This window comes from Oryctolagus cuniculus, chromosome 9 (genome assembly GCF_964237555.1).
Source record: "Oryctolagus cuniculus chromosome 9, mOryCun1.1, whole genome shotgun sequence".
Taxonomy (NCBI): domain Eukaryota; kingdom Metazoa; phylum Chordata; class Mammalia; order Lagomorpha; family Leporidae; genus Oryctolagus; species Oryctolagus cuniculus.
Genome location: NC_091440.1, coordinates 28,896,905 through 28,908,915, shown reverse-complemented (window position 1 = coordinate 28,908,915; position 12,011 = coordinate 28,896,905). Strand labels below are relative to the sequence as shown.

At 35.7% G+C, this 12,011-nt stretch overlaps 1 long non-coding RNA gene across 1 annotated transcript; it reads right to left on the bottom strand.

Annotated features, from left to right (window-relative positions):
- Window positions 1-1,847: 1,847 nt before the first annotated feature.
- LOC127492008 (uncharacterized) lies at window positions 1,848-9,461 on the bottom strand. The gene is made up of 2 exons (XR_007920918.2): window positions 4,966-9,461; window positions 1,848-4,857 (listed from the first exon to the last, which is right to left on the bottom strand). It is a non-coding gene; the product is annotated as an uncharacterized lncRNA (long non-coding RNA).
- Between the last annotated feature and the right edge of the window lie 2,550 nt (window positions 9,462-12,011).

Here is a 12,011-nt window from a genome sequence, read left to right as displayed (position 1 = left end):
CAATCTTTCGATTATATCCTTGGGAGAACCTAGACAAGGGATACAAATGAGCCCACCAGGGTATTTGACATATATTACTGTTGAATAAATATATGTTGTTTAACCACTAAGTGTACAGTAATTTGTTTTGACCACAATGGTAACCCAACATAAATAATTGGTTAAATTCCAATTAGTAACAAATGAAGAAACATTTCAAAATAAGTAAAACTGCTTTTCCACCAACTGAATTGATGAAGATAAAACCTCAAGTAAGGTTATAACCTCATGTAAGGTTAACTAGAATGCTTTCATAAACCATTCATAAGAATATTGATTTTTCAAGACTCTTAAATAGCAAATAGACATTATTTGTGGAAAATTCTCATGCCATCTGATTTGAGACAGAGGTACCCACACTCATCACAAACACATAAACAAAGATGTCAGTTTTATAACTGCTTATGTGAGGAGAACAGTGGAGATATTTTCTAAGCTGTTTAACTTAGTGTAGAGCAGCAGTGCAGGGAGATGCCAAGCACCATTTTTCACAGACGTATTTCTATTTGTTACCATGGAACAATCACAAAGATGCAACTTTAAGATAAAATATTTAAGGTGATAAAGAGTGCTTTCTATTTATATTTTTGTTTCATAAAAATAGAATTTTTGAGTCAAACTTTACTATTTTTAATATTTATTTGAAAATCGGAGATAGAAATAGAAATAGATAAATGATAGAGACAGAGATAAAGATAGAGATGGAGATGATAAAGAGAGAGAGAGAGAGAGAGAGAGAGAGGAAGAAAGAGAAACTTCCATCTACAGGTTCACTCCCCAATTGCCCGTAAGATCCAGGGATGGATGTAGCAGAAGTCAGGGACCTGGAGCTCAGTCCAGATCTCCCATGTGGGTGGCAGAATCCAAGTGCTGAGCCATCATCTTCTGCCTTCCAGGGTGCATTTTAGTCAGAAGCTGCAGCTGAAGAAGAATCAGGACCTGAATCCAAGGACTCAGACATAGGGTGTGGATACCCTAATCAATGATTAACACCTGCACAAAACAACCATCCCCAAATTAATTATTTTTCAAGTTTTTTTTCCTACTCTTACTAAAATCAGTTTCTCATACTGTTATGACAATTTTATTTCCAATGATAAGTTCAAGGAGTGCATTTCTAGAATGTGAACTTCAAATTCCACTCACCTCTCTCCTTTGTACCATGTATATAGATATATCTAAAAACTCATAATCACAATTGAATGCATACATGGACCTGTGATAAACTCTAAATCAACATTTATGCAAAAATTCAAAGCCTGAAACACCCAGGATACTGTGTAAATAAGGATAAAGCATAAGGAATAGACAAAAATCTAAAGCATATCTTCGAAATGGCATATATAATTTTAATATGTAATGGAGCAGGATGAAGCTCAGTGGACATCACATATTGATAAGTGGTTATGGGAGATTTTAATGATAAAAGACCATTAAATGTTTTTTCTAATATAGTTTTCATTCTAATGGAATCAAATTCAATTAAAACAAAACATACACTAAATGGGATCTATGTTGTGGCATAATGATATGTGTTCACTTCTTGATAGTAGAATTTGGAGAAAATTCAGTTTTCTTATCAAAGTTTATCTCTACTTTCTGCATTTTCAATAAAACATATGTAATATATTTATAGAAAAATATTATAAACAACACATACTAAATCAGAGAATGACAGTACAGTGATTCACCATGATTAAACAGGGTGCAAATAATATGGTTTAGACGAAGAATTTTCCATCTCTTCAGAGATGGATAACATGAAAGGGCCATTGATGATATTTTACCATTCTGGTTTCATAACCCCATTAACCTTGGATGCATTTTGCTTCCATGGATCTAAATGGGCATGTTAGTTGCATATTGAAATATGCTCATCAGTTGTAACTAGCCACCCTCAACTCTGAGATGTATCTTAAATCAAGAGAGAAATCTGTGTTTTCAGATTATGAACAATACTAAACTCATGCAAAGTCAAGCATAGCCTCTAGTAAACAAGAATCAATTGTGATTTATTGCTCATCTTACCTAAACCGCCTATTTTTGGTTCCAGAATCAAGGCAGCTGTAGCAAATTTGGTAGAATAAATCCAAGTGTGTATTCGTTTCATGTAACAACCAATATTCAATGCCATATTTTGTGAACAGTATAGATGTACTAGTTTTAAATGTATAAATCCCTAACAGGCTACAAAATATGTATTTATTTATGTGGCAGGTTACATGAGACTTAAAAGTACAGACCTTAAAAAGCCCTCCATTAACATATGGTTTTACTTTACCAAAACTAATGAAAAGCATTTAGCCAAGGGATGTCTTTTGGTATTGTTGATGTGGTCCATCCAAGTACTAGTTTTGTTTGTATTCTTGTATAACACTAAAGAGAATGGAGATATCCCTTTCCTATGTGAGTATTCTTGATATTATTTTAGTAAAATTCTACATTTCTGCATCTACGTTAACTAAAATTCATTTTGATTTTTGTGTTTTCAGAATTCTTTCTCTTAGAAGGTTACATTCTCCACAATATGTGCTGCAAAATCCTTGCCTTTAGTTACATATCAGTAGATAAGGATTTCTTATTCATGCAATCCTAAAACTTCTTGTATGCCTATGAAAGTTTTCTACCATCTGGCTCCATGTTCTACAAGTATTTTGGTGCTAGGAATAGCCTTGCATACTCATCTCATTTTAGAAGGAATAGTAACTTTATAGAAAGTTATTAATCTCACCCTTTGGTTGAAGTGTATTCTTTGCTGACTGTTCTTTGGAACCCATCAAATTCACTGAATTGCAGATTAAAACTAAACCTTGAAATTTGTTACCAGGGTTTTAATGTAGTTGTGCACTGCATGAAGTGGGAAGACTTTTGCAGTGTAGACTTCCTTGATTTGGATATTATAGGGGATATTCTTGGCATGTGACAAGCAGGTATTTTGCCGTGACAAAATATGTATTCTGACAATATTTTGATCCAAGAAAAAGATACTTTCTAAAAACTTGTGTGGGGAGCAACCTGGACTGGACTGAGTTACTGGAATTAAGACTTATTCTATGCATCTGCTCTCCCACAATAGGGCGCTGGGAGAGGAGAAAACAGCTTCTACGCAGCTGCCTCTTGCCAACTTGAGTGCTGACCTCCAGGAGCTGATCCTGCTCCTGATTGGAGGAGAGCAGCGTACTCGGCGTGTGGGCAGCCGAGTTGGGATTGGCGGAGGAGGACTATAAAGGAGGAGAGAGACAACATGCACGAGGAACATCTAAGGGGAACATCTAACTGAGGGAACACCTGTGCAGCCCCCGAGAGAGCTGGTCGGCGGTGTGCCGCTCCCCCGCGGAAGTGGGGAAAGTGGCCAGGGGGAACCGCCCTTCCACGGAGGTGGAAGGGTCGGTAGCCAACCTGGGAAGAACCAGCAGCAAACCCGGGGAGGGCCGAGCAGATGAAAGAACAGCGCAGGGTCCTGTGTCGTTCCTCCATGAAGACGGGGAGCGACAACTTGAACAACTTATCTCATTATTTTAACAAGGGATCTGGGAATTGCATTTATTCTTAATATTTTGGATATTGTGATTAAGAGCATGTTTATTTAGAGTCAAAAATACCTGGATTCAGTTCTGGTTCCTTTACATAATAGTTCTGTGACCTTGAGAAATACATTCAATTTTTTGAGAAAAATCTGTTGCATTTGGAAAAGATGTAGGCAGAAAACATGAAGTTTATACACTAAATTATTTTTAAAATATGAGCATGTTAGTTTACATTGGATAGTGGGTGGGGGACTAAGGAAGAATTTCCTATTTTGAATTGTTATCATGTGCAGGTATATTATATTTAAACAAATAAGTAGATAATTTAAAATGATGCTAAATTAAAAAAGAAAAACTAAGCTAAGTGACTGTACCTAGGCAACATCAGTGGTAATTTTTAGATGTGCTTCCATGGCAATTCAAAGCATTAACCCAAATAGCCAATGCTGTTGGTGATCAGATGAGGACTCAATAATGCGAAGTTCTAAGTAGCAGTGTTAGCATCATGTCTTTGAATGCATCTTATAGAATGAGTTTCTATGAGTGTGATCATGATGCTCTGCTTCCTTTAGGTAGAAAATCCACTGGCTCAATGCAGAGGTAGAAGAGTTCCTAGAAAATAAACTCTGACGCCCCAGTGAAGTTTGCCAATTTTAGAAAGATCTAAGACAGTATTAAAATAAGAAGCCCTTTCTAGCGTGTTCTCTCTGGGAAAGTGGGGAAGAGGTTAATGAAAGCATCACTGCTGAATGCATCAAAAATAAATTCTATAACTCTTTCTGGATGTGAAAATAACAGGCCTTTGCAAAGATGCAAACAAGAAGGAATAATAAAAGTGTATGGACATTCACATCAGATAGATCATTTAAATGATGATGTTCTATAAGGAACTCTGATCTTTTGATAGAGAAAATATAAGTACATTCACAAACATTCTAATCCCCAAATGCCCACTGATACTCTTGAGACAAAGTAGCTGATTGAAAGCATATGTGGAAATTTGGAAGGAAAAACTGGATTAGGTGTAACTTGAATGTGACTACTGTGTACAAAACCATGTCTTTCAAGAAGTTTGTTGTTTTAACTTTTAGTGTTTGTAGTACCATGTAGTTTTTTTTTTCTCTCAAAATTTCCATGTGCCGTCAGAGAATAGATGGTGTCCGGAAAAAATGTTCAATGACAGCTCAAAGTGAATCTAGAATTCAACATATGGGTATCTTTGTGTTGCATACTGGATTTTCCAGAAACAGGTGCTGAGCTGGATTTGTGATCTATCAAATAAGAACAGCATCTGTGAAATAAAGAAGGAAGAAAGAAGGATTAAACAGAAGCCGAATAGTAACATAGTGCTGATAAAGTCTTAACCAGCCCCGTGGGTAGCTCCGAAATGTGTACTCACCAACAAAGTTGTCCCAAGCCAGGCTGAAATAGGTGGGTCTTTATTCCCCACCTCACCTATTTAGTGGATTTAAGACATCTGCAGTCCTCCTCCCACACACTCTAAAGGCCTCAGGCACCGCAGCTGTCTGTAGCTGAGTTAGATCTGAAGCTGAGAAAGCTGGAGGTTGTCAATTGCATTTTTGCAGCAAGGCATTAAGTCTTTCCTCGGTAGACTTTCTGAGCCCACATCGCCGGTAGAATTGGCTCCCTTAGACAAAATGGCTTGTATGAACAAAAGTTCAGCCAAATTCTGTACTTCCATACATTTTCACTCTTATATTTCAATGTCCTACCCCCCACTTCATGGTAAAACCTATCCATTTCCACTGTAAACCCAAGAATTATTTCACAATAATATATGTCTGAGCCGCATGCAGCCTTTTAAACACTACCAGGTATGTATGATACATTTTCAATCCAGTATTTAGACAGACCACCCACATGTTCCTTTACTTAATAACATGGTGTTCATCACTTTTTCAGTTTCTCATTTATATCTGCTTACATTTTAGATACATAAAGTTGAACCTGTACTTTTCTAGGTGAAACTAGGGAAGGTTTGGAACTCATGTTTTCTTCAAATGTATTTGAAAGAAATATAGTACTTAGAATATAAAAATTGTAAAAAATATGCTTCATTATCCTAGTCTACAGGATGTAAAAAGGAATGCTAGATTTGAAATCTAAGACTAAACTCCACAAAATTCAGTGTGCAATGTTTTGAACAGACGTTTGCATCAACCATATTCACAGTTAACATTTTCAGTTTACAAATGTAATTTATGTTTTAAAGAAAAAGATCATTAACTTCTTTGATGTTGACAATTTTTCCTTGCCTTTCTTTAATCACAGTTTTGGCATTTCTTTGACCATTCCAAACCTCAACAAGACCCTTCACTCAGAAGTTTTACAGGTGTAGGCAAGCATGAAATTAAGTTTCCAAAGTGAAGTAGCTTGCAGATGCCAGAATATGCCATAACCCAGTAATAATGGTAGGTCCCTAAATTAGTTTTTAGCTTCTTGGGTTTGTTTTTGTTGCTGTGATTATTACTGCTCTTAGGGTTTGACTGCATAAATTCCCTTGGGTTTTGATTTCTAATACAGCAATACTTGATTACACATTTACCAAAGGATACAATTTGTCATTAGAGTGTTCTCTGTGTATTTTTTCAAATTCTGGCTGTAATCTTTCTCATAAATTCTTAGTTATCCCAGCATATGTCTATTTCTCAGTATTTTCCAGAGATATTATTTTTTGTTATTGCATTTAAAATTGCTCCAATCCTCCATTATGGTCATACAAGAGAAAGTGGTTTGTAGAGTTGATAGCTCCATAGCTATAATCCTTGCTCTAATCCTTACTCGGAGGAATGTAATTTCTGACTTCTGTATAAAATCTTCACGGAATTTCACATGAGGAATTATAATACACTATATAGATTTCTCATTTACAGATAAAACATCATATTGGCAATGTTAGTAACATGATTTTAATGATTGAACATGAGGAACTATAGTTGTATCTGTCTACATTTAATATATTATTCAAGCAAAGTTACAAAATAATTGTTACTGATTATTGTACATAACTCCTAATCAACCATATAAAATAGTGACTGTGTGTGAGAGACAGAATGTGTGTGTGTAGAGTGAGGGAGAATGGATTCTTCAGTAGTTTTAGGTTCTGTGGCTGGTTTGGAGGTTATATATCTAGCTCCTTTCTGTGTACTCCCTCTCCCATCATCATTTACATGCTAAAGCCATGAAACATGGGCAGATACTGTGCATGATGTAGTACACTATCCTGGCTATGGATTAGATAAATTAGTGATACCAAATTTGGTATATCAAAATTTTGAAATGAATCTAATTTCCCCTCTTTTCAAGCACTGTCAGTTCCTTTATTTCTGTGGCAGAATACAGAACCTCAGAGACAAATGGCAACACAATCTACCTCCACCTTTCAAAAGAACCGCTGAGTCATTTAACCATGCTGTTCATTTCTCTGGTACCTTAGTATACAAAATGGAAGATGTATGTGGAAGCTCTAGTAATATTTTCCTGTGCTTAAGTCTAGATAATAAATCCCAGGCAATATTACATCTAGGTAGATGATAAACTTTGGTGTTATCCTCAAATTTATAGGAACCAATGCTAATGGTGCATCACATCCCAATTTTTGAAGTAAAAAGCAAATTGCTGCACCTTACATCTGCTACTACAAAGAAATCAATACAGCTTTTGGTAAATTTCTTTGTTTTCTGAGGACTACACTACTACCTGTATGAAGATGGCTCTAAATTATTTATTAATAACTTTGAAATTTGCCCTCAGTAGGGTGCAGAAGAAATGTTTTGCATAAGATTCAAGCTTTAGTATTTGCAATCCTGCCAATTAAATAGTATGGTCCAGAATATCTGAAGCTGCTGCTGGTACCCATAGTAGATTTGTTGTGTGTTGTGCAAGACCTAACTCCTTTAAAGAATTGGACCATAATTTCCATAAATTAGAATTTTGTTTCCAAATGAATTACACGCTGGCATCAGTGGAAAACTGTTCCTTTGTGAAAAGCACATCCATACATCCTGCAGAATGCTAGTAGAGAATGAATGCTACATGCAGGACACAAAGTAACAGCAGTTGGTGTCAACAATCCTGATATGGGTATGAAGTATAGCAGGCCTGTCATCCCTAAACCTTGTTTGGCAAAACATTAATTCATTCTATAAAATAAACAGTGCCTACACATTTGGTCCTGAGACATTTCTTAGAAAGAGGTAACCCATACACTTGTATTACTAGCCTCTGTTGTATCCTCTGACTCCCAGCCCACGAATTTCAGTATATTATGACCCTATGGTGTTTTAAGTATGACCACAGAATTTAATAAGAATAAATAAAATGGCCTGGTTTTTGCATGACTTAGCTCAAACTATGTGATAATGGAAATATAATCTGCTGATATTAAAAGTAGCATTTCAAGAGAAAACAGTGTTTTCTTGACTTGCAAAGCAAATTTCTAACATTCATACCTGTTTCTCTACTTCTAATTCTTATTTTTTATTTAATGAATTTGAGAAACAAAAGCAGAAACAGCTCTCATCCATTGGTTCACCCCCTGACTTCCCACGAAGAATTTTTCTGGGTCAATTTCATATGGAAGGCAAGTATTCAATTACTGGATCTATTATCACTGCTTCCTGGGGTCTGCTTTGGTAGGAAGAAGAACTCAGGGTCAGAGCCTGGAATCCATCTAGGTGTTCAAGAAGAGGAAGTGGGCATTTTAGACACTAGGGTTATCACTGAACCCCTCTCATTCTAATTCTTGAGGGATCTCAGTTAAGATGTCAGTTTTCCTTGCATCCAACATGGAAAAAGTTTTCTAGCTACCCCAGGTTTTGAAATTATTTGTGATGGTCTCTGCTGAGACATCTACATTCCTTTCTAGCTCCTGGTTGCAGCATCCAACATAGCCTTGATAGCATCTTTTCCAGCCAGAAGGCCATTCTAATTTTATTGACTCCTGTGTCCATCCACAGAACTCTCAGACATATGGGAAACTATTTTAGCAACTTGAGGCTCCCAGGGTTTCTGTGAGGTGGCTCAGTTCTGTTTGTTTATATGCTTATGTTCTGTTTCTTTTGTGGAATTATTGCTATCCAAACATTCACAGCCTTGAAATGCAGTACTCTTACCCCCTAATTTTGTATCCCCAAACTGAATTTCTACCCTTACCATACTCTTCCCACCAGAGCATGACCCTAAATATTTTTGATGATTTTCCATTAACTCTGATCTAGAGAAAGAGTTGTTTTATAATAGAAGTGCTATTTGTAGTAGAACAATGGCACTTCATCAAGTACAAATATATTTTCAAACTTAAGTCATCTTGGTCTTTTGCATATTTAAAGCTAATAAATAAAATTTTAAATGCTCATTGTGAACTTTCCATTGCTTCTTTAATAAGGATATCATGGTCTTCCCTCAGATAAGTTATTCACAGAAGTTAAGCTTACTAAGTATTATTGCTCCCACAGGTGTAAGGACAGTAAGTGACAAAAGTAATAATTGTTTGTGTTGTGGGTGAGAAATCATGAGAAGTCAAAGGATTTTTCAATACTGCAGAGAAAAAGCTCAGCAAATCTTTACTATGTAATATGAAAGGGATATTTGGGGATAGATGACTTGGAGATAGGGGTGATGCATAAAAAATTGAATCAGATAAAAGAGTTTAATCAGATGCGAACGGTTAGCTACGAGTGCCTCCAAATTACTTTATGCCAAGATTTCCTTAAAATATCCTTTTTATATGGTGGTTCTTGAGAGACTGTATTCCTAATAATATATAGCCATTAGTTATTTAAATATTTGCCCCATCATTTCCTTTAGAATATTTACATCTTATATTTTTATGTTTGGAAATAATTCTACATTATTTTATACATGATCAATATAACTATAGAACTATAGTAATATATCATTATCACATATAGATGTATTAGACATACAATATATATAACAATTGATTATTTACAACATAATTACTATGCCAAATATGCAATATTTAATCAAAATTTTACATTTAATTTCTGATCATTATTTTACAGAGAAAGAATTATACATTTTATATGTTGCTAATTTAGATGTTTTTAAATTTTTATATATTCTTAATTCTTTGAGAATTAAGCACATTTTTAGATTTTGTTAAGAATATATTTTAGGAGGCAAGGGCCTAGAGCAGTAGTTAAAAGACCACTTGTGATGTCCATTGCCCACATCTAAGTGCCTTGTGTCAAGAGCCTTTTACATTTCAGACTTCAGCTTCCTATAATACATGTCCTGTGGGGCGGTGAGCTACAACTCGAGCACTTGAGCTCCTGTCATCCACACAGGAAAAACAGATTGAGTTCAAAGTTCCTGGATTCTGCTTTGCTCAGCCCTAGCATTTGCAGGCATTTGGGAAGTGAACCAGTAGATGGAAGAGCTCTCTCTCTTTAAAATAACATGAAAATAAATAAATAAGAATTCAAAATCAATATATTTTGTATATTTATAGACATATAAAGCTTAAATTCCTATAATTTTAAATATACATAACCATAAAGAATACATAGACAAATGATAGATGATAAATAAACAGATGCATTCCTAATACATTTATGTAATACAGGCAAATAAGATTTTTTGGCTTTGTTTCTCATGTGTTCTTTGAGCAATATCTCGTTTGGTTTATTGTACATGGCAGGCACTTAATAAATCTTAGTCTATAACTGAAGTATAATCTCCCAATTAGCTAGTGTTTTTAATTCTGTCAATCTCTTGAATTTACAACAGCATCTGTCCAAAAGAGCAAAATGATTGTTGTGAAATAATCTAGACTGTGTCACGACTAAATGCTTCAACTAGTTTAGCTGAAGAATACAGGATGGCAGAATATGAAACAGGGGGAAAAAAGGTTGAGAACTTCTGTAGCGAATAAATCTTTCCTTACAATATGGATGAGAAAAAAAGCACATATATACAAGAGGCAGACTTGGGATGCAAAGGTGATTTAAGTTTAAAAACTTTTCCGATGTTTCAGGTGAAAAATATGTGTCAGTGTGTCATTACTTGGTTCTAGACTCCAAATTAATTTGCTTCCAATCATTAGTTTAATGATAAAATCATTTACAAATTAGTGTTTCTTTTCTATAATTCTATATTTGAAATAAATTTCTCATTTCAATTAGTATCTTTAGGGAAACAATTTTTTTTTTTAAATTAAGTGCCTATCTTGCTAATGTTTCTTTTTTTTTTTTTTTTTTTTTTTTTTTTTTGACAGGCAGAGTGGACAGTGAGAGAGAGAGAGACAGAGAGAAAGGTCTTCCTTTGCCGTTGGTTCACCCCCACAATGGCCACTGTGGCCGGCTTGCTGCAGCCAGCACACCGCACTGATCCGAAGCCAGGAGCCAGGTGCTTCTCCTGGTCTTCCATGCGGGTGCAAGGCCTAAGGACTTGGGCCATCCTCCATTGCACTCCCGGGCCAGAGCAGAGAGCTGGACTGGAAGAGGGGCAACCAGGACAGAATCTGGTGCCCCGATTGGGACTAGAACCTGGTGTGCCAGCGCCGCAGGCAGAGGATTAGCGGCTAATGTGTGTTTTTATAATTCCTGAACAAAAAAAAATCAATATGGAAAAGGCAACTTATGTAAAATTTCATAAACTGATAAGAGTCAGAATTTAAAATGAACCACCCCTAATGGAACAAGCTTTCTTTAGGTGAGGTTTCAGGTGCATCATTTGAAAACTGACCTTTTTGATGAGGCTGCTGTGTGGTGTTGCATTAATGAAAGAGGAAGAAGGAGACTAGGAAACATGACATGGATTTTTTGTTAAAAATAATTCCTGCAAATATCTTGAACTTCTCTTTTTTAAATAAATTAAGCATTTTGAAGCCAAAACAAAAGACTCACAAATGAAAACTGTCTAAACTTTTGCAAGGAACATGTGAGAGGATACAAAGGAATAAATATTGCCATCTAACATATATTGAGAGATTTGCTATGTTAGCTGAACACAATGATTAGATTATTTTAGTTTCCATATGATGTAATAAAGCAACAATAGTGACAGCAAAACAAATAGGAGCTACTACCATCATTTTGCATGTGGAATCATGCAAGATCCCTTGGCAAAGAAGAGACACCCTCTTATTTGAACCCAAGTTTTTCTAATCCAGATAATACACTGTAAAGCACTGAACTTTTTGTGTTTCTGAGCAGATGAGCAAATACACAGAGCATCTGGTCTATTAATATATTTCTTTATGCAGTGAGCAAGAGAATCCTCTCTCTGATGGCAGAAAATTTAATTTGAATAGCTTTACAAGTAGCTTCAGGCACTACCCCACAAGCCAGTTAGGATATATATACGGTTGTCTGCCTGGCTGAGTTTCCTACTACATTGGCAGATGAGGCAGATCCATGAAGCTCTGTTTCTCCTGGATGAAATCTTAAGTGGAAGAGG